This window comes from Salarias fasciatus, chromosome 9, assembly GCF_902148845.1.
Source record: "Salarias fasciatus chromosome 9, fSalaFa1.1, whole genome shotgun sequence".
NCBI classification, from domain to species: Eukaryota; Metazoa; Chordata; class Actinopteri; order Blenniiformes; family Blenniidae; genus Salarias; species Salarias fasciatus.
The window spans coordinates 13,124,892-13,152,210 of NC_043753.1; the positions used below are offsets into that span (position 1 = coordinate 13,124,892).

Genomic DNA, 27,319 nt, shown 5'->3' on the forward strand with positions numbered 1-27,319 from the left:
AACTCGCTGGAGCGAACAGTGTGTGCACGTCAGCAGCCAGATGTGCGCACACAGTTGTGTAAGTGGGTTTGAATGTGAACTTTAATCAGCGGATGAAAGGTGAGGGATTGTTGCTTTTTTTTCAATAAGAAACGCAATATTGTTTTCTTTGCCGTGGATAATGTATTCTGGCGAAGGGACGGTAACTAAACACTGAGATCGGCGAAAATATTTTGGTGGCTGGCAATATATCACAATAGCAGCGAGAGAGAGACAAACAATATTACGCTTCCCTCTTTATTCCTGGAAAATAAGCTGCAATGTCAATATCACTTTGTCAAATTCCTTCAGAGACAATGAAATCTCTGGAGCCTCATTTTTCACAGAAGGGGATTGAAGCAGACTTTTTGCTGCAGCGCAGCTGCACCGAGAGGTGGGATATACAGCTGTGATTACGCTTTTGATTTTCTTAACGAAGGCTAAGAAGTCACAGAAGTGTCTGTGAGTGTTTTGTAGTGTGTGTGTGTTCAAGTGTCTGCATTAGGCCTCGGTGACCTATGGGTTTATTGTCCTCATAAAGAGAATTAGCTTCATCTCTCTTCAAGCCACTGTTCAGACAAGCCATTGTCAATAGGATTAATGCTGCTTCCTCAAGAGACTTCACAATCCTCTCGCTTAATGTGGAAGGAAAAAAATGTGTGTGTGTGCGTGGTACTTCGATTGAGAAACAGAGTTTTAAGTCTCACTTCAAGTTTACAGATCGGTGGCATCGTTACGAATCACCCAACACGCAAAACGAAAAGCAAGTGGATGCAGGTGTACTTGGAGCTCCAACACCACAATGAAGCTAAAATATCAATAAAACTCTCAGACAAAGGACAAGAACAAATAAACAGCCTATAATCAAAGAAAGCACGCTGACATCTCCCTCTTCAGCAAACAAAGAACACGCCGGCGTGTACCTGATCTGAGCGTGAGTCGAGCGATAATGGAGTCATAGTCAGTAATTATGTCTGATAACACAGAGCAGGGCTCTGAGGAGAGGGTGGCATTTAAAGCCTGGTAAAGGAGTAAAATGGAGGTTATAATTATCCACAAGTGGAGCAAAAAATACTTACAATAGTGTGTTGTCAACCACCTGTTGAACTAATAAAACGTGAGATGTGTGTCGACCGCGACGCCCGCAGTAAATCTTCAACCAGTTAGTGCTTTTTTTTAATCCCGTAAAGCTGAAATCAAACGGATTCCAATGAGCACTAACAGAAGGTCACGGTCAGACCGGGCTTATCTTTGTGTTTGAAAATTATTTTCACTCTGGCTGAAGTCCGCTTCTATATCTATAATGGAGGGCGTTCAATCGCAGAGAAACTGTACAAAGGCAATAATTATTCATTTTACAGAGCTATGCGGGTCAAAAAAAAAAAAAAAGAAAAAGAAAGAAAATATGCAGTTTCTGCCTTTTCCGCATTTGTATCCTTCACATTCCAACAACAGGAGTCACCTCGTGTCACTTCTGAGACAATGGGACACACACTCAAGTGAACGGAAACATGCTGTGTGCAAAAGTGCAGAAACACTCCCACAAGCCCGGGGTCTCATCTTGTCACTTTTCTGCTTGGCCTCTCACTTTTTCTGTCACAGCTTAACACACTTGGTCCCTGGTCTTGTTCCTCCTATTTCTTTCTGACAGTTAAGCAGGAAAAAAAAAACTCAATGCAAAAAGAAACATAGCTTATGTTTTTTTTTTTACGGTGAAAGGTGTGCGACGAGTGGAGAGAATGGCGGGAAGGAGAGCAGGGGAGAAGCTGTGTGGGAGTAACAGCAGGGCATCAGGTGGAATGGGAAGCTCTGCATTGTGCCAGTTTGGGTCTCCTGTGTGATTCGGTCTGCTCTGCCAACACAAACAACTCAGGAGTGGAGAGGAGGAGGAGGAGGAGGAGGGGGAGGAGGGGGAGATGAGAGCATGACAGCATGGATGGATGAAGATGTGAGGAAGGGGAGATGGAATCAGGCTGGCAGAGAGTTCATACGGAGCTCTGCAGAGAGAGGGCGCCGCCAAGACGAGGCTCAGGGGCATGTTTGAGCGAATAAGAGTTTGCGAGAGTGCATGTACTTCCGTGTTCAAAAAGTCCTGGGCTCGGAAAGCAGGTGCACCATAATTATCATTAGTCCCGCTGGAGCGTGATTGGTAAGAGGTGGTAAAAGCGGTGGTTATATGTGTTTCTGTTCATTTAGCATTATTTAGAAAAACACTGAAAGGAGTGAAGAAAGACCAAAGGACTTGTTCTGATATAAACTTGAAAAATGAAGTAAATGTGAAAAAAATTAAGCTGTGAAATAGAGAGGGATACAAACCTGCTCCAGTCAGTGTTCAACTAAGGGTGCAGATGAAATTATAATTGAGCTTATTTCAACTTGGGTCCAATTTTGAATTCTTTTTGACAGACATTACGATCAGTTCGGAGTTATCTTCCCATCAAGGGAATCGCTAAGAGCTGCAAAGAAACACAGGAGCTTCAGAAGAACAAGAATCAGCCAGTGAGGCGGCCAGAAAATGTGAAAACTTTGCTAAATATTAGTAAAGAAAACAGATGAAATTGGATTCAGACTTAAAAAACGACCATGTTTATTTAACCTTTCTGTATGATGGCGAGAAAGATCGTGTGCAACATTGGAATTTCTTAATTTTGCTCAATATTTGGCATAAAAAAAAAAGTGACAAATGTGCTCAAACACAAGCTATTTAATATTTCATGTCTTCTCATTCATAATGAAGCAAATCAATCTTTGGACTGTTAAATATTTGAAGCCTTTGAGATGAATGGCTTCATGCAGTTTAATGCTTCCGGACTCTCGGTCTTCAGAGAATTTGTTCCTGTGATGTTCCAAGTGCATCAGCTGATGCTTCGTTGTCAGTTGCAACGGCAAAAGCTTCGAGTGTTTTAAAAAGGGAAGGATGGCGCTACACCTTCACCGACTCCTGCTTTACTGCAGGTTCAGTCGCCTCCGTCTCCATCCATCTATCTTTTATACTGTTCAGAGCAAACTGCAGGGCAAAGGAGCTGATCCCAGATAAGATGGGACACGCCCTGGACCAGCGCCGGTCCTGATTCATGCTTTGGGATGATTCCAGGGAAACACACACACAAAAAATACCTCCCATGTGCTCACAGGAAGAACATGCAAACCCAGTGATTACGGAAAGATTTATTAAAGTGACAGCAAAGATTCCCCATCCCGGATTCAAACCGGGGACCTTCTCAGAATGACGCAAGAGCGCCTACCATAATACTAATGTGCTGCACTAAAATTATAACATGAATTAGCCAGTAGCCCTGGGGGTGCGCTTCCATTTTTCCACCAGCGTAGTCCGTGTTGTAATGGATATGAAGCAAAGACATAAGATATTATAATTGTTTGAGCGCACTGTGTTCATCTTCATTCATGACTATCAGTTTTTATTACCCATTCGTACAAAATTAAAACAAATCTATATATAATCTACATCCTCTGCAGTGTTTTGGTCCGCTGTTGCAGTACAGCTGTATCATAACCACTACTTTGATTTGAGATTATAGAGAAAATACATAAATATTGTCAATACGTAAGAAACAGAAACTCGAGGTGAAACCAAATATTCACAGTTGTTTGTGAGCTTACTCTCTACATCCATCCTCATCCCTTCTTTTCTCTAAAACAGCCAAATTCCCCAAGAAACATGCTAAATGTTCACAGGAGGAGAGCAAAACAGACATGACAGATTGATAAGGCCTGGGGTTGTGTTCCTCTTCTGTCCTTGGGGACAGCCGCGCAACACGACTTATTGTGATGGGTTTATCTGTTATTCCAACAACGCGGAGAGCACCGCACACACACACACACACACACACACTCACACACTCGCACGCGTAGACACACTCCCCCTATTTATCTCCACTCTTATCCGGAGAGGTTAATGTCGACGTCTTCATCATGCCGCCAGCATTTAGCGGGGATTCCTCATTCCACCAAAGAGCGGCAGGAGGGGAGACAGAGACGCAGAGTGGCAGAAGCAGGAGGGGAGCTGTGAGATAAGAATAATGACGGCACGAAACGGAGCGACAGCCGTGGAAGAAGATACAGCGGGAACATACAGTATGAGTGATAGGACACGTTACACTTTTCATCCTTCTCTCACAACCGTCGGTGCTTCTTCACGCAATCCCGTCCAAAACGGGCCCCGGTCCGAGTGACGGCGGCGTTTTGACCCTGATGGATCGCTGCTGAGATGAAGGAAAATTGCACTCGCAGTGTCACCCTACTGTAGGCCTCAGTGTGTTTCTCTGAGACAAAAATGCTAATAAATATTTACCCGAAGGCGGTGTTGTGGTTAGCACTCTCAGCTCGTAGCTAAAAATGTCCCCGGTTCAAGAAGATAATAAGATAAGCTGACATATTGGGGCAAAGTTGTTAGTTTAAAGGGCACTCATTGTGTTGTCCATAAGAAGTGGAAGCTCCGAGCACAACAAGCACCTGGCCCACACTTATCACATCAAGGGATCAGACCCAGAATGGGCAGACTGTGAACCGAAAGGTCAGCGGATCCAAAATGGCACCCGACATGCTCAGTTGCCCGTGTCCCCCGTGTGGGAAATTCTGGCTTTTAAGAAAGGCGGACAATTGGAGCCGAAATGCCAAAATGGCATTCACAGCCCTAAGATTTGGCTTCCTCATAAACCAGTTCCAGACCTCACCTTTCAGTCCGCTCCTCTCTGGAGTCGTCACACCTCCAGGAGTGAGCGTTATTGAAGCGCTCAGACTGACAGGTGTCTTTGAGACAGACAGAAAGTTAATGTACAGTAAAGTCACCGACGAGACTGAAGGGGAATATCAACTGTTATTCTGCGCTGTGCGGGGGACTCTGGGGGGGCTTGCATGCGAATCAATACTGTTTTTTTCTCTCTTCTAACAGCCCAGCTATTGTTGGGTTAAAAAAAATAACGTGGCAAAGGCAAAGATAATCGACAGGCAACAAAAAAACAAACATTTCTCGCCAAATACGCTCTCGCTCTTAGAAATTCTGGACAAAGGACAGATGCAGAGTCACATGCTTCATCTTTAATCTTGGACAGGTTTCACACAGAGTTATAAATCAATCGCTATTTGTCGGGGAACGCTGTTTTTTTCCTTCTCTGCTGTGCTTATTTCTAAACATTGGGATTTGTTGAGGCGAGTTCCTGATGTCTCCCTCACTAGTCTGCTATTCTCCTATCCCCTCAACATCTCTGTTTTAGTGGCGAGGCTTTTTGCGAGGCATATTAGCTACGCCCTGGAATCTCTCCCGAGAAATACAGATAATGCAGTGTGAGTTTTGTGCACGAGGGAGGGAGAAAGGGAGAGTATTTGCGTGCCTCTTTCATTGTCTCTGTCCTTTTGTTTATCTGTACAAGAGCATGTGTGCCTGTGTATTCTCCTCTCTGCCCCTTTTAATCTGTCTCAGAGATTTTGCCCGGCTCCCCTGTCTCTTTCTATTGTCTCAATCCTTCGCCTCTCCCTAACCACCTATCCATCAAATTACTTTGAGGACCTCCTCTGCCTCCCAGCCCTCCCTCAACTTTCCCCACTTCTAAGGCCCCGGCATATTTAGGCCTCTCTCTGCTTCATGCTCTCCACCTCTTTCTTGCTCTCTCATATCTCGCGGTCTCAGAGGCCTCCTTCTCTTTATCTGTCTGCCTATTATGTCTTTCCACCTTCTCTTCGCGGTCCTGAATCTCTCACTTTACCAGACTACTCATTTCCCCTCCATCTCTCTTTCTCTCATATCTGCCTCGCACACCTTTTCCCTGCTTCCTCATATCAGCTGGTCTCAGCGGTCTCTCTCTCTCTCTCTCTCTCTCTCTCTCCATATCTGTCCATCTCCTCAACTCTTTCTTGGCATCTAATCTCTTTATGTTCTCATTAGTGGCACTATAATCTGCCCTTTAATCCATACTAATTGCAAACTCCCTCCGCTCTGATCCTGATCTGAAGTTGTGTTTGAAACACACCCCTCCCTCGCTGCCTATCCTATTTGGTTTGATCTATGAACAGCTACAATGCATGCCAACAGTATAAAGGCCTGTGATCTGTAAGGCTTTATAACCGGTAATTATTTGGAAAACCCTAAACTACGAAACCCATTATGTATTTTCAAGAAAGCGGCCGTTGCGATGGAATAGTAAAACAGACAATCCCTAATATATAAAGACCGTATCTAAAAGCCTCATTTTTTTGTTATGCTGGGGAGAGGTTAAAGAGGAACAACACTGAAATGAGTTCGCCGCTGCCCGCAGTGAAAGCAGCGTCAGGTGAGACATTTCCGTTGTCGACATCAGAACCAGCGGCGGACGGACAGGGAAAGGGTAATGAGTTATTTCAGCGGTTTCTACCTGAGAGCACCCGTAGCGGGATCCGCCGCCTCCCTGACAGTTCTGAGGCCGAGCATCCTGCCCGCACCCACTGTTCTGCTAAACCATCATGCTCTGGTAAATTCACTCTGCATACCTCTGCGCCCGTCTACAACTCTTCACAGGTCATCACCGGGTGTATCCGTCCATTAAATGAAAAACGCCTTCCAGAGAGCGGCGAGGGGCAGGGAGGGGAAATTAATATCAATGCTTGTGCCTCTAATTGGCTTGTCTGCTTGATAAAGGGCACAATAACCAGACTCTGAAGCAAAATAAGCCCCCCCCCCCCAACTTCCAAATATGCACTGGAGGCAACGTACATGCACACAGAACAGAAACACACACCTCTGGTAGTCAGTGTAACTGACAAAAGTGTAGGTTGAAGACTATAAACAACCATAATCATCATTACTGCAGGGTAATCTCAATCTGTGCGTGTGTGTGTGTGTGTGTGTGTGTGTGTGTGCGGCTGGGTATTTGAGGCTATAAGTCACATTTAGTGCCGTGTCCCCTCGGGTCAAGGCCGATGGACAGATGTGTCACGGGGAAAATGGCCTCTGCCAAGACACACTCGTTTTTCACGCCGCTTTTTTACTCGCTCCATCCATCTCCCCGCATATCTGCCAGGCTCGTCATATGGATGGGGATACAGTGAACAACACTCATAATTACAGAGGAGGATGAACGGGGCATAAACAACTCCGGGGAGGCGAGGGGAAACAGGGGTGGGGGGAAGCGAGAGGCGGAGGAGAGGTAAATCAGAGCGGGAGGCGGGGCAGAGTCGCCTCAGCGCCGAGGAAACACGAGGAAGGGACGTCAGAAAGCAAAGAGGAGGAAAGAGGACAGGTGAGAGAAACAAGGGGCCTGAAGTCACACAGCGGGGATATTGTTGTATCTAAATACGACAACAGAAGTGTTGTGTTGTGGGAAAGTCACAGTTAAGGTGTTAACATTGTCCCCACCAAAGTTTGACTCAACTTCATTAATTAAACGGTGTTCAATGTTAATGGGAGAGCTGCGAGCGCAGGGTTTGAATTTAAGTCACAGCTAAAATCTCACCTGTGAGTCAAATAATTAAAGTTCTTTTTATTTCTCCCCACTAATCAACATCTTTTCTTTAAATCAGATTTTCTTGTTGAAACTCATCATGTCTTCACCATTCAATCCTGCGAAAATATAAAAGCACAGAGGGAAACAAAAGCTTTGGTCTCCTTCAGGGTTTCAGCTCAGAATGCAGTTTGCGACTCAAGCTTTTTTTTTTCAAAAGAAATAATCATTTCTGAAAATGTTCATTAACACATGAAAAGATGTTCAACATGCAGTGGTGGTGTTTGTCGCTCAGTGAACAGAAGAGGATCAGGATTATATGAAGCACATATGATATTCTGGCATTCAGAAGCATCACCATGAAAATGAGAAAACAAGAAAAAACTATCTTGTGCCATAAATCAATTTAAAAAAAAAATCAGGTTTTTCTGGTAACTACAGTTCATCAGGATGTGCTCTGTGAGCCACTCTGTCTGTTTTTGGTTGTTTGTTGGGATTTTAACAGTTGAGTGTTATTCTGTCTGTAACTGTATCTTTATAGCTCGTGGCCTTCTACAGATAGCAATTAGTCACTGATTACTTCTACAAGCCAGTAATCCAGTCATTTTAGTGATTACTTATTATCAAAAATAATTAGTTACTTTTCAGAAATATGATGCATAACCTGACTAGACTATTAAGCAATAATTCTGCATCTAATTCTACTGTTTTTGCATATTACATCATATAAAACTGAATGTTAAACTTTTTATTAGTTTCCATCTTTTAATTTTATGCACATTACACCCACCATATTTTAATAAAGTGAATTTCTTCTCTGGTAACTTATATTTATGCATATTCCAGTATATAAAATACAATTATTTGTATAATGTGTAGAATTTTTCTGCAGTGGAGATGGGAAACGTGCACTCAACAGCCCATCAGTGGTTGTAGTCATGGCTTTCTTTTGTAATGTTATGCCTTGTCTTTTTGTTGCTAAGGTACCAAAAATCTTCTATATACTGTACAGATGTGTCCTTTCCCAGAGAAAAGAAGAACCGCGCTGAAGATACCTTACGTACAGTGAGAGGGGTTCACGACCTGCCGTCATGATCACAGACAGCCCCAGTTAATTCCTGACACCGTCATAAATTTCATGGATGTTGTTTCAGCACAGCGGACTGAGTGACTGCCGCTATAAAAACAGGAAAGCAGCACACAACGATGTGACGGTCAAAGTGACACCGGCCCTGCGCCAAAACAACAGCTTGAGATTCCCAAGGAGGGAAAATGCTGGACCCTGTTGATATCACCCATCCTCTCAAATACTGAGGTTTTTACAGAACATAAATGTTGTAATAACTCTGACTCGATTTTCATTTATTTCTGGAGCACCGGCGTAAGGAGACACTGTACATACTTTTGCTCATTCAGTTAGAGTATTCACAGTTTATAAGTAGGTAAACTAAATAAATATCAAGAGGAGGGACGAAAGCTAGTTTGTATAACACAGTTTAATCAGCCATTAAAGTACATTGAAGTATGTACTCGTGCCATTAAAGTACGATCAACGGTGGTATTGGTGCATCCTTGAAAAAAAAAAAAATTATTTTGAAGCAATTAATTGTGAATTAAAGGTTCACAGAAAGTGTAAATCGTTGCTTCTTCGATTTAAATATGACACATCATCCTCCGAATTTCTGGATTTTGGGAAATACATTGATATCGACTCCACGCTGTGTTATAAACAGAATAACAAACCCCGCACGCATCCCGGCTCCGCGCGCCAGCCATGAGCTGACTGTGCTTGTGTGCATGCTCCCACGCAGTCAGACATTCAAAGTGGCATGTTCACTCCCACAATATAATTTTAAATTTCTTTCAAGTTGCTGTGACACAAAACAAGGGAGGAAAAAAAAAAAAATCCCTCTAGTGTCCATCAATTGTCAAAGAAGCTCTTGCTGGATTCTGGCTTTGTATTACTCATGAAGGGGGACGTGTAACCTGCTGACAACTGGCTGCTATGTTCATCATTGCCACACTTTGTAGTCACAGGCACGATAGATTTCAGGCTTTTATCCTGAAAGACATTTTTTTTGCAGAAAAGATATTGACTTTTTTTTTTTTTTTCCTTTTTTTTCTTCCTCACCCCCTTACGGTCCAGCTGCGCAGCTACTCAAAACAACTGCTCCTTCGTTTCTCAACAATATATCCATGGAGTCATATGCACGGGAAAAAGTTATCTAAGCAAAGAAAGACATCAGAGAGAGAGAGAGAGACTGTCATGTATGTGTCACTCGCTCTTGTGCATTATTAACGTCAGAACTTATGCAGACACTTGACAGTGGCGTGGAGATTCAGCCTCGCTCGTGGCGTAACCTTGTGGCCTGCGACTGCAAGTTAAAGTTACTGAGGCTAAAATATCAGAACAACCCAGCCTTGCAGGATCTATGGATGCGGCGCATTTCTGCCGGTTGCTGTTAAAGCGCACAATGCTTGGGAGATTTCATCATGGCTTCAGCCTTGAGAATTTATTGGAAGCATTTATTATAAGACACAAAGAGCCCCGGCTTTGAAAGGAAGGTTGGGTGGTTTTTGACAGCGTAGACGTTTCTGATATATACATGGTGTCTGTCAAAGGAGAACAAAGGACGACCTCTCACACTCCCTTCTCATCCAGTAAGCTACATTCTTCTCCCGCGCTTCAACCCTGCCCTGCTCTTTGTTTGCAGTCGATTCTGAGGTGAGGAACCTGACCCCGGCGGGGCCGGCCGCGAACCCGCTGGGGTTCTCCTCGAGCACACAAAGACCCGGCTGCCTTCTTTATCTTATTCCGCCTCTCTTACACAGTCGAGTCGAGCTTTGTCGGCTCTCCCAGGTGCTTTCGTGTCCCTCCTCCTCCCCCCCCCCTCCAGTTCTCCATTCCCTCTTCGCCTCCTTCCCTCACGGTCCTGCTGGCTCCATCTTCGCTTGAGGTATTGATTTCTGTCAGAGTTGACCATGGCACCTATTGAGTCCGTCACTTGTTTTTAGATCTTTTTTTCTTTTCTTTTCCACAGGCGTTACCTTTCTTTCTTGCACTTTTCTCTACTTTACAGTCTCGCTACGGGAGGCATATGGAAAGGTAAAACTTGGAGGCTGTCAGTCAGCTTTTTATTTTTTTTTGTTTTATGGCTGCCTCTTCATCTCCCATCAACCTGTGTCAGTTTTACAGTGGACAGAGCACGCAGTGTCTTTATGAAATATGTAGCACATAAATCCACACTTACTTCGACACGTGTGTTCAGTTTCGCTACAGGAAGCACTTCAGACTGTTATTTCCTCCCAAGTTTGTGCTTAAGAAAATTAAAAATATGGATAAAACTAAACTCAACATCTCAAACAACTGCTGTGCATGTTTAAGTATCTGGAAAGAGCAAGACAGCTTGAATTACATTGAATTAAAGTTTATCAAAATCCCTCTAATAAAGCCAAATCGCCAGTCTTCACCAGGCATTCTTGCGAGTGCTTCTTTTTGTATCTTATTTTATTTATTCTCCAAATAACACATGGATACGACTGAAACATAATGATGCATATAAAAAGCCTATTAAACCTCCGTCTAAAACAGACTATTCAGTTTATGGCCATGTTTTGTACGTAGAATACAACGTGTCTGCATGCGAAGGCGATCAGTGTGATTCACGGCGACAGTGATTTGTGAATCTTCTCCACATGCAGCACGTCGAGGTTGAATGTACATAACTTGTGATGAACTAGTCAGATTGCGCCTCGCTCCAGATGTTTATAGATCTTGGCTGACCTTGCTGCATATATCTGCATATCAACGCAGAGGTTAAAGCGGATACAGTGGAAGAAACAGAGTTCATGTGCAGAAAGAGGATGAAGTTTATCGTGCATATTTATTGCTGCAATGAGAGGCGTGTTTCAGTGAGCGATTGTTTACATAATTAGGATTAATCCAGCGCGGTGATTAGGTCGGGACCTGAGGCCGCAGAAGAGCCTCTTGTTTGAGGCATTTCAATCAAGTAAAGTGACGCGGCAGCGGCACCTGCAATAAATTGAAACCTTCGGCATCCACTTGAACACTTGTAGTTATTAGCAGTGATTACCTGAAGCTATATAACTGCAGGTTTTTCACTTAATCAAATAGAGAAATCTACATATGAGCTAAAAGAATGCTGCCTTGAATGTGAAACTATTTATTTAAATGTCACGGTGATTTTAAAACCGATTCATTGTGTGACAAATTGTCAATTTATTGTATTAGAGGTTGTATTTTGACAGTAGAATAAAGCGTTGCTCTCCTGTCTATCATTTATTTATGACCTGTCCACGATGCCTTGGGGGAACATGATAACCATATTAAAAATGAGGACGTGACTGACAGGTGAGGCTTCACCTGGCTTCAGCTGGCTCATTACAGAGTCTTAATGATGTGCTGTGTTCCAGAATTAGGGAAACTTTCCAGCTCTCTGTCCAATCTCTGCGTTTGCTTGCTTGTGTTCAACTGAGTGCGATGCGAGCGCTTTGGTTTGGTTCGACAGCTCCGATACACCGAGCGTCTGCGAGATCTGTGTGCGATCACTTGACGCAAAACTCCTGGCGTCTGCAGGAGTTTGAATTGGGAACTCTCACAGGAGGATAATGAGATATGACACTGATTTTGGGGTGTGAGTGAAAAAGTTTTTGCACTTGGTTTAATCGCAGCGTGTGCAATATTTGCATTTGTTCTGCTTGCTGAGCGTTTTGGGACGTCATTTCAACAATTAAGCGATTTTATATGTGCAACAGTGTTTGATGCACAGTATATGTCGGCACGCCTGTAGCAGCCAGAGTGTGTGTTATAATTGCGTCTACTAATGTGAGCCAGGAAAGTAACTGAGTTACTGTTGTTTGAGTTTCAGACACAACAGACACCCTTGAAAATGTTCTTTATATATGCTCTGTGGGAGCAGGAGCAGTGGGATTCATTTATTTACTAAATTAGTTCCAGGTTTATTGCTTTTTTTTTTTTAAGGACTGACCATAAATAAGACAAGAAAAACAACACAACTGGTTAATTAATCCCTATGAGTCTCTGCTTCTAAGACTTTGATCACAATAATGATAGATGCCACTGTAAAGAAATAGATCGATCCAAAATGCACGAGTCAATAGTTACGGTTGTTTTAAGCGTAAGAGGAGATGGGAGTGCATCCTATTAATTGCTACAAATGAGTTTAAATACAAACATATGCGTGTTTTATCTCTTTACAGTGAAAAAGTACTTGAGTTTATCTTGCAGATCTGTGTAAATTCTACAGCATCCAGTCGCACGTCTGCAGCGCATGAGTGATTTGGTGCGAGCTAAGTGCATTTGTGAGGCATTACCAGTTAATGAGGGTCGGAGTGATTGAGTCAAAGTTTGCGCGTCCTGCCTCGGCGAGCCGAAGATGAACGCACTTCAATCAATGCGAGACGGGACTTCATCGTTTGTCGGAGCTGTCTGTCAGTTTTCGGGGCCTCACTGTAGGCAGCTGGAGAGAAGGCCTCGCGTCCATAATTGAAAATTGAGTTTAGAAATGTCACACGGATCTGTCCGTCTAAATTTCAAGCGGGAAATCCCTGTTGGCGCGCAGCATGTCGAGGCCTGACAGAGCCCATCAATCCAGGGCTCAACATTTTTGTCAATACAGACAATTGCCAGTGGGGGATTTGTTCATTTTTAACAAGGGGCATGTTGACCAGCTTCAGCATGAGAAGATGCCGCAGGCGGACCTTTGTACTTCACTAATATCTCATCCTTTGAGGGACCTATTTTCACTCCTGTGTTCTTACTTCCTGTGTAATCGATTTAACATTAACAAACGTGTCTGGCATGCTTTCAGGGCCATACTGGCTCCACTAATTTGAACCTGCTGAAGGATCCTTTCAGACCCTTCAATTACTCTTTCATACAAACTTTTACAAACCAAAAACAAAGGCTTTAACCTTTAAATCACCAGCTGAGTGACCTTTATATTTTTTGCCGCAGGACAAGCCTGCCAATTTCACAGGCGCTGACTGAACTGTGTCAAATAAATCAAAAAGGGGACTATATCTCATCTTTGACTTTGTCACACGTGTGTGGATTATTCTGAAAACTGTTGAATGAATTTACCTTCTAGTATATACATTCACCTTAGAGTATCTCCAGCCAAGGTCTGACTCCTCCGTAGTGATTTCTAAGTGAGGAAAATAGAACGCTAATCTATTCTGGTGTAATCATGCTTTGACCTGGTTAATGGAGGCAGCATACCCCAGGGCAAGATGTAATCAGGAAGACAGTTAATAAAATGAACAAGACTGCTTTACTGATCTTACTAACGTGTCTGACCTTCCCTGAGGGACGACACTTAAACACATGCAAGCTCACACATGTACATACATCCGAGCCTTAATGTTAACGCAGACGTCGCGCCGCATGCCCGTGCAAAGAGGCCGAGGATCTCAAACACACATGAAAGGGGACCCAGCGCGTTGTAAACATTCATTAGGCGACAATGTTAATGATCCTTTAACCCTTCGCCACTTTATCTCTCCACTGAACAGAAGGTACAGAGGACAAATTAATCAACCGGCCTTTCTAGACATGAACACATGCGATTAACGAAGAAAGAGAAGAAGTTTAAATGTTTCATTGCAGCTGATGAGAATCTTTCCCTGAGGTCACACAGATCAACCGCAGCGAGTCACAACGCCACAAACGACCGTCACTCAAACACGGCGGTGACTGACGGAGCAAAGTCCCACGCGGCTTAGTTCTGGGCTACGTTCACACGGAGAACACAGGGGAGCGCGTATGTGCAGCATCAAACAGACGGCCACGTGATCCTTCACCGCTGAAACACGGGAGTGTATGACAATGTGACTAATGGCAGGATCGCTAAGCTACAACAGCCATATATGCATTAAATGGACTTATTAGCACCTGTCAGCTCCACTATAACCTTGCACTCCCATACATGTTTCTAATGAGCAATTCTGACTCGCTGTACGACAACCCTCCATTTCCCACTCTCTGGCTCTGACAGTTACATTACCTTTCTACTTCTCAAACCGCGAGGCAGTGCGAGAGCCTTCCTCTCCTTATTTTGTTGCGATGAATTTTAGTGGCTGTTGACTTTACTTTATGCCCAAGTACTTTAGATACCACTGTAATAGATCTCCTCTTGCTCTGCAGACACTTCACAGTTTACACCAAAGCTTTGACCATAACTCAAGACGAGTGGTATACTCAGTGAGGGGAAAAAAAAGAGGAAAAAAATTCAAATTTTGCTGCTATTGTTGGATTCGTCAGCTTGCAATACATCTTGTTTTCAATCGAAGCACTCTGTGAATAATGCTTTAAAAGGTACTTAATAAAACGTATTATTGTCATTATAAACCAGGCAATCAAAACACTGACAAAGGAATGACTAAATAAGCGCACAGTCATGCAACGGTGGGGGGATGGAATGTAACGAATCAAAAAAATGATGAATAACAATGGGAGCTCAAGCAAAAAAATTATATCATCATCCTGTGTGCTGCCTCAGGAGTGTCAAACAAGAGGTCTGTGGGCCAAAACTGGCCCCTAAGAGGCTTTAATACAAAATGTTAAACCACCAAGCAGACTGTAAAAATGAAACTGAGCTGTATGTGACCCCTGAACTAAATAAATAACAACGTTCCCACAAGGGAAAGGTGATTCCTGACAGACACGATGGAGTCATGATGAGAAAATGAGGCAAAACCTGATCAAGATGAAAGAAACAAGCTGGTATCAGCGAGATAACAATGGGAGGATAAACTGACAACAACCCAGCAGTGTCACTGCAACACAACGGGAGGGACGTTTGGACTGCATTTAAGCATAAATATTTAATGTATTGAAGCATTTTCTCCAAAAATGCAAACTTGCTTGTTCAACAGCACAAAAATAGAAATAAAAAAAAGAAAAGAAAGTAGAATCATTCAGGATCCATTTGCTCCATGAACAAAAACTGTCATCACAGTATAATCTCAGTGTAAAAAGGGAGCGCTGCTGATAGACATCACAAGTGGAGAGGAATGACATGCTCTGCCGTCTGAACTCATACGCCGAGTCTCTGAACCAGTCACACTCCAATCAGGATTTTATGATATTAGCACATTAGGCTCTGCCTCAGCTGCGTCCCTGTGTGGAGATATACTTCAGCCACTCGGTGGATTACAGCGATGCATAAAGGTGCTTGCGGCAGAATGAAAATGCAATTCTCGGAGTACTTGAGGGAAAATGAGGCAGGTATTGGGGGAGGATTTTTTTTTGTAGGAACATGATCATTGACTGCTGAAGGGAAGCTCTGTCCTGAAGCACTCGCTCCCCTAAACGGTAAAGCGGCGCTCTGAAAGCCTCGGGGCCTTTCCAGGGACATCATTTCACGAGCGATCATGGCTTGTGTTCACTTCACAAGAGGGCCTCCTTGGGGTGTGGAAGCAACACTGTCAATGCAATATTAATCTTTTAATCAAGCCACTCACGCATGAATGCATGTGCAGGCACAACAAAATGAACACAAGCCTGACGCCGGGCCATGGGGGCTGACAGTGATCGAGTTAAGCACTATCGGCAGCGCAAATGGTTATTGACAAGATATTATTGAGTGTCAGTGCATGAGAAGGCTGCCGATGACGGAGAATAAAGAAACGGTTGATTCAAAAGAAAGTACCGGATGAGCTGTCCATGAGTCGTCTGCGACAAACCTTCAATAATTTTAAATTGTGAACATTGTGAGAGACCAGTAAAGAAAAAAAAAAATTCTAGGACTGAAGATGATTTTCTTCTGAAAATATCTGCTGTATTACTTGTTGACAGGTGGTTCAGAAAGTGCAAATTGTGTACATTGTACACTGCGTTCCAGCTAAAACGTCTCACGTATTTCTAATTACGACCAACAGCCAAAAGAAAAGTGCCTCAAAAATATTTGAGAAATTCAAAGAGCATGAATCTCCTGGTCGGGTTCCACCCCGCACCACTCTAATCAAGGATAGGACCGCTGACTTGACACTCGCGTGGAAGACCCTCGTTGACGACATTCACAAGGAAGGCGAAGCCACAAAAGGGCGGCGGTTCACAGAGTGCTGGATCAAAGCAACTTTATAGCAGGGTGTCAGGAAGGACAAAAGTGGTAGGGAAAGGTGCACGAGCAGCAGGGAACGCCGCGGCTTTGTGAAGATGGTCGAGTAAAAGCTTCAAGGTTTGGACTGAGGCGGGAGTCAGAGCGCCTATCAAAGCAACCATCAAAGCGGGTATTCTAAGATTTTGAGGTACTGAACTTTTGAATTTAATAGGCTGTAAGCTCTAATTATCATAAATCAGGGGCTGAAAGGGAAAGGCAATGTTTCAGTGTAATAATTCTATTAAAAAAAATATCTTATTACATTCTTGTTTGTCTTATACAGACAACTGTTTTCGGTCGTTTTACTAAGTTACTACTACATTGTCAATAGGGTTGTTGTGGGATTTTCTATAGGACAACAAACAAGAACATATCATTGCCACAACAGTGCAGTGTTGTATACTGTGCAGCAGAATGATAGGAAAAAAGTCATTCACATACATCAGACGGAGCGGGTTGTCAGAGGAGGAACATCAGCATGCAAAGGTGATGGACTGTCATGACCTTCACAAGTGTTGGTGGTAAATAGTGAACAGGAAACACATCAGTGAGAGCGAGCAGAGAAAGACAGAGCGAGCATGAGGCAGCTGGAAATGGGGATAAAATAAAAAAAAAAAAAGAAAAACAAAACAACTAACCAGTGATATAAAGTCACTCTGGAGCTGAATCCAGTTGATTTGTTACCAACAAGCCAAAGCGACACTGAACCAGTGCCGATTGTTTTTACTCCGTTGGATTCTTATTGCGATGCCACACTGCAAAAATTGTTCAGTGTGCGATCTCCACATCAGCGAGGCTTCATAAATTCAGCTGCATTGAGTTAAACACACTAAAAAAAGAACATAAAAATGAGGCATAACAGCTCTGTGCCAATGCCAACTGTCTGCATGTGTTAATTCTCTGCCTGACCACTTCTTTTCTTCAGTTTCTGTGTCCTGTTGCTCCACAGGAGGCAGATTACTGGAGAGAAAGGCTAATAAACTGCAACATTTAGACACCAACTCAACTACTCTCCTCTCTTTCGCTCTCAGACTTGCTCTGCTCTCTCCTCTCTTTACATCCTATCTGATTTCATTGTCTGTCTTCCTCCATATTTCTCTTTTTTTCCCCTCACTGGGCTCCATTTCTCTTTTTACGCTTTCTCTCTCCCGCCTCCATTCTTTTTCCTCTTCCTCTGCACTTCTTCTGACAGTATGAAACACGACCTCTCCTTTTGGCTGAAATCTTCGCCGTTTTCATGAGGGGACACACACACACACACACACACACACACACACACACACACACACACACACACACACACACACACACACACACAAACATGACCCGTGCTTTCACACAGCACCCAAATCACAAATGCTATTTCCAACTGGTGTGGAGCTGGGAGAAGACAGGGGCTTATTGAGATGAAGCATGGAGACCTTGGGGGTGACACCGTGGGCATGATTGTCTGCCCCCGCCTGCATCCTCTTTCTTGAAACTCTACAGGAACCACAGTGGACTAGCCACCGTGGCTAACTACTCCGGGAGACAGAAAGAGAGAGAGAGAGAGAGCAGTATTTCAATTCTCTGCCTTCTGCAATTCATCACCATCACTTCAACGCCGGACTGTGCAGTTAAGTCATTGCTCTCTGGAAGAAAAAAGTGGTATTCTTAAATCAGACTGTCCAAAAAAAAAAAAAGTAAGGTGCTGGCCATCCCAATTTATATCGTTCCCACAGAATGGCTTACGGTGCGTTTAATGCCACTGAGGCCAAGCTGGCCTTCCTTGTTTGGGTATAAATTCAGTTGTCTAGAAATTAATCACCAGTGTGTGATGGGAGAGAATTCAAATTGAACGGAACTCTCGCCACTTAAAGTAGCAAAAGGGTGAGAAATAGTGAAAAAAGGGGAGTTCAGAGGAGCAAGATCTAACCACCGTCACTTTGAACTGTTAATTTTAAGATAACATTTTTGTAAAAACCCACAGCAGACATCACTATTATCATCAAATAAACATGTTCGAATACAAATGCCGAATACACAAAGCGTCCCATTAGACCAATTAGCGGTTGTTTTCAACAGAAGGAAGCGTTGCCAAGACGCTTCCAGTTTAGTAAAAAACTGGTACTTTGATATGATCACTTCAGCAGCGCCAAGATGAAAAAAAAAAAAAAAAAAAAAAAAAAAAAAAGAATCATACCTTCAACAACCCGGTATGTCTCTTAGTGTATAAATACTGAAAGTCAGTGTTGTGTGATGAGAGACATAGTAGAATGTTTGAGGGTCTGACTGATGTGGAGGTCCAAAGATTTTTTTTAAACATAAAGCGGTGAGTGTTGAGGCAATCTCTAAATCTTGACTCAGTTTGAGAGGGTTCCACTTGCTCCATCAAACTACTGGGTGGAAAAAAAAAAAAAAAAAAAAATCACATTTAAATAGGCAGCCAGAAAGAGAGGGGAGAAAAAGGAGAAAAGACAGACGGAGAACAAAGCTCAGCTTCCACAGGAACAGAGAGACAGGCAGGTGGAAATCGGAACATTTTGAAGCGCAGATACAGGAAGGCTGAACAACAAAGTGAATTCCACTGTCGGTGTTCGCAATAGTCATGCTACGTTATGTGATCCTGTTAGCTTGCCTGAGTTATTGTACTGGAAACATTGCAGGGTGGCAAGCACTGGAGGAGGCGGCAGGCTTCTCAGAGCCACAGGGATAGAAGGCTAAATGACAGATGATACACAGATTTAAACACCACAGGATGGCCCAAGGCAAGCTGGGAGCCACACACAAGCACCCTTTTACGGTAATACAGACACCGGCAGTGCATACTCAAACAGATAAACTCTGAGGGACTTTTACATTAGGCATTCACACATGCCGCTGAGCAAGCACACACACCCAGACACACCGGCTGTGTCTCATTTCAGGGGCTGCGTCCTTAGAAATCTGCATTCCAAGAACAAATGCAGATTTCCATAATGGGCTTTAAGTTTTCCGAACGCGTCTTCACATTTGGACTCACGTTTTCCCGAATTAGGAGGAGGACGACCAGCATATCCTCTTCCTCCACGATTCCACGAGAAACTTAGAATTACCCTCAAGTGAGTCTGAAACGGACTCATAAAGTAGATTTATGAAACAGATCGGACTCTACGACACATCAGCGTTTGACAAATGTTTCCTTAATGGCTGACACTGGTTTAAATCACAGGAGACAGGTCAGGGCTTCAACCCTCCCCTTCCTCGATATTGGAACTCAAGCTACGTCATTCCACTGCATTGCAAGAACATAGCGAAGAAAGTAAAGAACAAATCATGATCTCTGTAACTTGCTGACGAATCTAAATCAGCAGGAGCTCTATCGCCTCGCCATCTCGTCAGTTTCAAATGAAAACGGTTGCACCTCACACACCGTTATTTGGGTTCGACCCTTTATTTGGGAACCTTCGACGGCCCATTCGAAATCTGCATGCACGGGGGCCGCCTCGGTATCACGCTGTGAATCTAATCTGGGTTTAGAGTCGGCCACGTCGCATGAATCTCTCAGTGCACCCTGAAAATGGATTATGATAATTCCATAACCGCCGTGGAGGATTGTGGCAGGGGGGAATTGTGCAGAGACATCAGCGGCTTCCCCGTTATGTCCTGCAGAGTTGCGTGGCAGGGGCCGTCACTGATGAGGCCTTATACATTTTTACACAAGCTTTCATGTCACTCTTCTTGCTTTTTAAATAGCCGATGCAACATATTCAACTTTTCCATTCATCCCATGTTTTCAATTCTGTCTTGATTGCGGCTTTTCACATTCCTACAGGTGAGCCGGGTGAAAGCTTAGTGACAGCACCGAGTGTTGCGTGTGTGAGACGTGGCTGACAACAGAGGGAGAGTAAAAAAAGAAGAAAAAGAAAAAGCATGGCTTCACATTGAAGCAGAACGGATGGAGACTGACGTGGCGTCTCAGAGTCTATGGCTGTAATATTTCTTAAAGTGTTGTCACAGTGCGCTATTTTCCACTCCGCAAGTCACAAAAACCCCTGCATGTACCAAACAATTCACTCCCTCAATGAGACGCTGAAGGTCCTTACTTGAATTACAATAAAAATGAAAGTAAAACCACATAAAGAAAATAACCTCAGTGCCATTTTCAGCTGCGGCTGCGAGGGGCTGTTTGTGCAAAGAAAGGGCTTCAATCGGAAGGCAATGACAGAGACAATGAGGCAATAAGACACAAACAGTGAGGCAAGACTTCTGGAAGGAAACGTAGATGTTATCTATTTTCTTTTTTGCGCAAATATTTACTGTATATTTAAGGGAGTATGTCTTTACTTTAAAAGAAAAAAAACCTTTGACTTTACTCATCACGATCAGAAAGATGGTCCGCTTCAGTGTGATATGAGCATCTATGATAGAGCACGAAAAAAAAAAATCGAATATAAGAAGGCAAGTATTTGTTTTCTAAAGTGCGGTGTACTATGTTTCCTAATCAATCATTCTGCCAGATGTCACACAGAACGACGGCTTACCCACAGAAACGCCGCTATGTAGAACATTTTTAAGGTACGCAGACTTGATTCTTAACAATACGCCGGCGTTTCTTGATAATTCAGGGTCTGCGAGAACCAAGGCATTAGCCGCTACTGTAGGACTGACTGAGACCGCAGCGCACCTGAAGAATTGAGGCCACTGCAGGTTATCTTTTAATTTGTGAGCATGAAGAAAATTGCTTGTATCAAAACCCCTCGAATTGCTCAATTTGTGTCCTCTTGCATTGCGTGCGGAGCGCCTCCATTGTTATGAATTCAGCACACTTGCGGTCTGACTTGGGTTTATCCTCTAAGGAAGTAATTTGGACATCAGGCTCTAAGCGCTCTGATTGGAGTCACAGTTTATGAACTGAACTGCGAGGTTGACACAGACCTATACGAGGAAGAGAGTGCTCACAAATGACATCAAACTCTTTGCTTCTGTAATTAGATGGGATTAGTCTGGGCTGAGAAAAGCAGCCCTAACCATGACTGAGCCACAGACACAATTTGCATAATTTAAAACCGTAGGGGTTTGTAGCAAAGGAAGTTTGAAAAAAGAATAACGAAGGCCCTCACTTGATTGGGTTAGGTTCAGTTTAGGTAACCCGTAAACGAGTGGATGAAAAACTATCTCCCGGTGTTAATTGGTATCTTTCATTTAAATACTAGATTTTTTCATGCGGAACATCAGGATCAATATCTTTCCATACCATAGTGGAACAAAAACATGCTGATTATTTCTAAGCAGGCGCTCAAGTCTTTTCACTTCTCTGGTTACTTTTGTTTGGACCGCCACTGTTTCTGTCCTCCCCAAGGAAAATCATTAATTGGCAGAGAAACTTGAAGATTTTGCCAAACTTTTTCACAGCTTATGTTTTTGCATAAATGTTTTGACTGAGGCACGTATAGGCAAGTTGCTCTTTTAGTTTTATGTTGCTTCAAGACGATTTTACTTTTTGTTTTAGGTAATTACAGCTTACACTTCTTTATTTGTGCAGTGCCACAGTTTTGTCTGAAGCTGTGGCAGCAAGTCATGACAGCGACGGATCACTCAGTTTTGTTGTGTTGCTGATGCACCGTTTGATTTAGCAGCTATGTTAATTACTAGAAGGCTGTGAAGAGCTGCTGGAGGTATTTTTGGGGTGTTGCCACACAGGCAAGCAACAAGGTGTCAAAGGTAGCAGCAAACTAAGGTGACATGTTTTGATAACTGAGTTTGGTCTCCAGAAAATACTATAAATAAAGCTTTTTTTTTTTTTTTTTAGGTGACATGGTTTACTGCTCCTCTTCCGCTTGTTCCCCAGTGGTAAAGTTTATCAATGGAGCTGCTGGTCTCCTGCTGCCACTATCTGGATGACAGACTGACGAAGCCAAAAGAGCAACAACTCCTGTGTTCTCCAAAGAAACTGCAACCTACAACTAAGCTAAGGTCTTATAATCCAAATGCAAAGCGTTTATAGAGATGCGTATTATAAAAGACATCTTGCTGTCTTTTGTGTGTGTTGCTGTAGTAAGAAGTGAAATGCTTTCAATGATTTAGTCGTATCTTTGACATTGTGATCTTTCTCGAAAAGCATGAAGATGCTGTGCTTCCATCCTCTCGGGCTCACTGAAAAGGATTTTTGTGGAAGAAGTCATAATGGACATGTTCAAGACCTTTCAGAAACCGTTCACTTTCTCCTTGAACTTGCATTCGCACTTCATCTCGCCGGCCCAACGTCTGAAACGACATATCCCAGAGTCAAATTCGGATTTCAGTATTTGTAGCTCATCTCCAAAGGAGAAACATTATTGACTTGGTTTGTAATTCACAGCATTTTTATTGTCAATAATACTGCTTATACAACACACACCGAGTATGAAACCTGGCAGAATATAAGCTGCTTTTATGAGCTTTATAGAGACCCTGGTTTTAAATACTTACAGGACCGAGATGCCAAAGATACTTTTGGGGCCAAAAACTATAATCCTGCAAAAAGTTTATAGTATAAATGTAGAAAATCTAAGTTTTCCGGAATCAGATGAAGGCTGTGCATTTCATACTGTCTGCACAAATCTAATGGGCAGACACAAAGGATAATCATTTAGTCCTTCAAGGTTAGAAGAGATAATTTGGCCTCTTCTATGGATCCGCTACAAAAAAGGACACAGCTACATGAATAGAAACCAAACCCCAACCAAAAGCTTCCCCCACAAAAATAGAAAAGATTATTATTTTTTTTTCCCCAGCACAACCTGACCCATCACTGTCGATTCCATTATCGGCACCATCACGAATTCCGGCTGTCAAAAACGTGTTTCCATCCTTTACTAATGCAATCGCACTGCACTGAGCTTTAAGTCATCGAGAATCTTAATCGTCCTTCATGTAACCTGTATTTATGCGACTGTCTCGCAGAGGCCAAATCAAGGCTGAGTGAAAAGTGTGTAAAGAGCCCCCACTGCAATGCATCACTCTGGGTTGAACTGAGTGAAAACCCAAATTGGAAATGGCTCCCACCTTGGTGGGGTCAATGATCTGTGTGTGTGTGTGTGTGTGCATGTTGCAGAGAGAGAGAGAGAGAGAGAGAGAGAGAGAGAGAGAGACAAAGAACGGACTGAAACTGCATGTAGAGCACTTCTTTGAGCAATGGAGTGCATCTGCATGAAAGGCAGGTAAAATCTTGGAATCCTTTCACTGTGTGAGACACAGAAATTGCCTTTCACGGTGCCACATAAATCAGGGAGGACTATGCAAGTGTGGCCCCCGTCTCTCCCCGGGTCCTCTCTGCATGCTCCTCTTCCCCGTGTGACCATGTGTGTGCCTGCATGTTGCTTCCTGACAGAAGCTGCTCTTGACAAGCCGAGCCTGCCCCCTCTCAACACCCATCTTATCCGCTAACATCGTGATCCATCATGCTGCGGTTCGCTGGAACCCCCCCCCCCCCAACATCCCCTGCTCCCATCCTCACCTCCGCCCTTCACGCCGCCTGTCTGACCCGGCTCAGTCCCTCCCTCCCTTCCTCCTCCTCCTACTCCCTCCCCGCCTTTAAGACTCTCCCTTACTCCCTCCCGCGGCTCTCCCTCGTCGAGTGTTTATCTCGCCGCCCGCGCTCCACTCATCCACGCAGTCGGCGGAGAGAGAGCGCTCGCTCTCCCTCTCCCCTGGGCCGGTGACCCTTGTCAGGGGGACAAACTGCCCACCGCTGCTTGCCTACACAGCTGGAAAATTAAGAACTTGCGGGGGCGAGAGGGTTCACCGTGTTTCTGTGTGCACGTGTGTGTGTGTGTGTGTGTGTGTGTGCAAAAGAAAGAGGCAGAGACAGCTCGTGTGCGTTGTGTGTTATCAGGTTAAGCTGTGCTGTTTAGATAGGAAACAGTCTGCAGATGGTTGCGGGCGTCCAGCTGTTCCTCTGTATAATGGGTTAATGAGTATCACAGCGTCCGTCCAGCTCGCCACCGCTCCCTCTTTGTCTCTCACTCGCCCCGGCGCATAATTGCCCGGCGATTTGGTGACGAACACAAACAAAACACTGTGTTCCAGTCGTGACATTTAAGAAGCCAAACATCAGCGGCTGCCGGCCGTCGAGGAAGGAATAAACTACAAAGCTAATGCCCAGGTTCTGTTGTTGTTGCATAACATTACTGCTGTTCTTTGATCCCAATCCAAACCAATTGCCCCTCGGGACTGTGGAAATACCAAAGAGACTTGTGATACTTTGTTCGCTAGTTGGTTTTTTTTTTCCTTCTTTTTTCTCAGGGGGTTTTGACAAAATACCTTCAAAGATGTGGATGAATTAAATGGAAAGAAAAAAACAACAACTCAAAAACTACAACATCCTCAGAAAGCACCTTTTCAAAGCCATCCACATGAGAGTGAGTAATGAAGGTGTGTTGAAGGGATGAAATATGAGCCATTCAATACTCATTTCATGAAATATTGTGTTTCTACAGCTTCCTTTATTGAAAGAAAATGACACAAATAGTGCTCATTCCACTTGGTTTATGTGGAAGAGAAAATCAGTGAGTTGGAATAATTCAAACAGCAGAAATAGTTTTGTGTTTTTTCTTTCGAATTGTTTTGTTGAAATGTGAAAGTGAATTCAGTGATCATCCGTCTTTCAGCTTTGTTTTTTCAGGCTTTTGCGACTGGCCTGTGTAGGTATGATTCAGAGGATCTTTTTACCAGATGCGCACGGAGAGAGCGACGGTGCGTTTTGATCTTGCATCGCTTCAAAAAGGAGAACTTACTTTCATTCAGACAAACTGTGTTTTTAATGAATGGCCTTTTTCAGGGTTTTCACAAGGGGCCTTATTCAAAAATTAGAAAAAAAAAAAAAAGAAAAAAAGACGCGGTTGACTCATCACAGTGCATTTTTAAATGGCAACAGTACATAATCAAAGGCAAAATCTGACATTTTTTAGCTTTCTGAGAAACAAACAAAAAAGAAAGGATTGGTTATTTACAAAACTGCAAAAAAGTGAGCACAGCCTTCGTAAAAAAATGCGGCATATATTAAAGCACAACAACAAATCAGCTATTCAGACACCAAGAAGAAGTAAAAATGTAGTTAATGTGATATGAGTTGTGGAAAATTCCCTCAACATCAATACAAAATACCAAAAATCCTTCATGCATGCATTAAAGATAAATCACGTATTTCAGTGCCAACGTTGGCAAAAATGGACTTCATGATAAAACTTGCCTTTGTTTGCTCTGTTTTCATTGAAATACCTGCTTTATTGACTCACACTCAGCGGCGTTCTGCACACTGACAAAGGGAATGAGCTTTTCCATCAGAAGGGTGAAATATTTCTTAAACCAACAATCAGGAAAATCACGATCACCACCTCATTTATTTGCAAACGCACTCATGTCTGAAGCTAGTCTTTGATTTTTTTTTAGCCGCACTCCAGATGAGCCTTTACAATCCCGTCCAAGATTTGCATTTCCTGCCAAACGGGTGTCATACAACACCTGGCTTATTTATCGACCTGCAGGAGGAGATGACTACGCTTAGCAGAGGCCGGTGCTTTCTGGTGTTCTCTTCAGCCCGGAGCTGCACTGTGAGGAGCGGTTGAACTAAATTATGACGATCATTTTCTTACAGTCCGAGTAATCCAACAGCGTCTCAGTCTTAGGATTTGAGGAAATACTTCAATCGGTTGAGATGACATTGACTTTATCATAGGAATTTGGAAGACTCCGTTCGAGCTACCTTGAGAAAAAAAACAAAAACAAAAAAAAACGTATTGGATTTGTGGAAAAGCTACGTATCATCAAGGTTTTATTGCATCTTAATTATAATTTAAATGGAAATAAAATATGACCTTAGATGATTGTTTTGCTTATAGTTCTCACTTTATTTCGATGCATTTCGCAGCGACTGAGGATAATGATAATATTCTGTAAGTCTGTGAACAACCGTATGATATCTACTAACATATTTCTAAATTAATTCCCGTTTCTTGTTTTCTCACAATAGGAAATTAATGAAGGGGCTTAAAGCATCGACTCAGGTATGAGAACTCTGACTTGTTGATCACGGACGTGTCGTTTGTCGATACCCAGGAGGGAATAACACTCTCGCGCTCTCAGGAACTGACGGCTGCAGCACAAAGAAGCGCTCGGCGCGTGAGGAGCGCGTTCGCGAACGCTCACACGAATGATCGGCGTTGAGTAATTACAAGCGAATGCTGCATGCTACGTCAACATCCGATAAGACAAACATCATGAATATTCATTAGTTTGTTTATTCTATGAGAGACGAGACAAAAAAAAACAAAAAAAAAAAACGCTCTGCTGAGACACAAGACGCAGTGACATCGACACAAACACACACACAAACCCGCTGTGAATCTCACATACACCGATATAATCACACTACCACACACACGTGACAGGTACAGGAACTTGCATGCACACTTTTCTAAAAGTGGAAGCAGAGAGCAGCACATTGACACATGCACGCACATCCTAACAACCTCGCCCCGCCGCCCCACCCCCACCCCTCCACGCCTGAACATGACAGCTGTAAAACTCCCTCCTCCAACTTTGTCTCTCCAACTTTCAGTGGGTTAACTTTCAAAAGCCCCTCAAGGTCAAATCGGATAATCAACTTTCCTCCCTGTGTTGCTTCATTAGCGCCACTGAGTGATATTTCCTCTCGCTCGCTCTTTTTTGTTTTTTCCCCTGTTGTTTTTCCAATTGGTCTAATCTCTCTGTGCCCCAGTATCCCGC

At 43.4% G+C, this 27,319-nt stretch overlaps 1 protein-coding gene across 1 annotated transcript in view; it reads right to left on the bottom strand.

Annotated features, from left to right (window-relative positions):
- Positions 1–27,319, bottom strand: part of cntnap2a (contactin associated protein 2a) — a 205,846-nt gene that overhangs the window by 83,174 nt on the left and 95,353 nt on the right. The window lies entirely within an intron of this gene.